Here is a 1,705-nt window from a genome sequence, read left to right as displayed (position 1 = left end):
AACGGTAGAGTTTCTGCACTCCATAGATTAAGGTGTGGAGCTCTGCTGTTCCTCATGATTTAATGCAAAGTACTACTGTTTTATATTCAATTCAACTTATTCCGCTTCTAAGGTATCCATTCGTATCCAAGAACATGATGAATGTGATGATTATGTGACGCTCATCATCATTCTCACTTATGAACGCGTGCCTGACAAACACTTCCGTTCTACATGCAAACAAGCAAGAATGAGTATCTCTTAGATATCTAATACAGAGGACCGAGTCCGAGATATTAGAATCTTCGTGGTATAAGTTAGAACCCATGGATGGCCATTCCTGAGATCCGGAAAGTCTAAACCTTGTCTGTGGTATTCCGAGTAGGATCTGGGAAGGGATGGTTGTGACGAACTTCAAACTCGCAAGTGCTGGGCGTAGTGACAGACGCAAAAGGAGGGTGAATCCTATTCCAGTATGATCGAGAACCTCCAGATGATTAGTGATGAGCGGATAATTTATACGCTTTTTGGCATTGTTTTTACTTAGTTTTTAGTATGATTTAGTTGGTTTTTAGTATATTTTTATTAGTTTTTAATTAAAAATCACATTTCTAGACTTTACTATGAGTTTGTGTATTTTTCTGTGATTTTAGGTATTTTCTAGCTGAAATTGAGGGAGCTGAACAAAAATCTAATTCAGGCTGAAAAAAGGACTGCTGATGTTGTTGGATTCTGACCTCCCTGCACTCAAAGTGGATTTTCTGGAGCTACAAAACTCCAAAGGGCGCGTTCTGAATTGCGTTGGAAAGTAGACATCCAGGGCTTTCCAGCAATATATAATAGTCTATACTTTTCTCAAGGATAGACGATGTAAATTGGCGTTCAATGCCAGTTCCATGTTGCAGTCTGGCGTCCAGCGCCAGAAACAAGTTACAAGTTGGAGTTCAACGCCAGAAACAGGTTACAACCTGGCGTTGAACGCCCAAAACAACCCAGGCACGTGAGAAGCTTAAGTCTCAGCCCCAGCACACACCAAGTGGGCCCCAGAAGTGGATTTCTGCACTATCTATCATAGTTTACTCATTTTCTGTAAACCTAGGTTACTAGTTTAGTATTTAAACAACTTTTAGAGATTTATTTTGCACCTCATGACATTTTAGATCTGAACTTTGTACTCTTTGACGGCATGAGTCTCTAAACTCTATTGTTGGGGGTGAGGAGCTCTGCTGTGTTTCGATGAATTAATCCTGTGTGAAGAAGAAGACAGGGAGAAAGCAGAGATTCAGAAGACAAAGCATCTCCAAAACTCCAACATATTCTCCATTACTGCATACCAAGTATTTATTTTATGTTCCCTTGTTCATTTGCAAGTTAACTGATAATTATAATTGACCTCCTAACTGAGATTTACAAGATAACCAGAGATTGCTTCAAACCAACAATCTCCGTGGGATTCGACCCTTACTCACGTAAGGTATTACTTGGACGACCCAATGCACTTGCTGGTTAGTGGTACGAATTGTGAAAAGTGTGATTCACAATTCGTGCACCATGTTTTTGGTGCCGTTGCCGGGGATTGTTTGAGTTTGAACAACTAAAGGTTTATTGTGTTGCTTAGATTAGGAATAATTTATTTTTATTGCTATAGAGTCATTAAATTCTGAGTCCTTTATTTCCTTTTCAAAAATTTTTCAAAAATATTATTTTTCTTTATCAATTTTTAATT

This window comes from Arachis ipaensis, chromosome B08 (genome assembly GCF_000816755.2).
Source record: "Arachis ipaensis cultivar K30076 chromosome B08, Araip1.1, whole genome shotgun sequence".
Classification (NCBI taxonomy): domain Eukaryota; kingdom Viridiplantae; phylum Streptophyta; class Magnoliopsida; order Fabales; family Fabaceae; genus Arachis; species Arachis ipaensis.
This window is presented reverse-complemented; position numbering follows the sequence as displayed.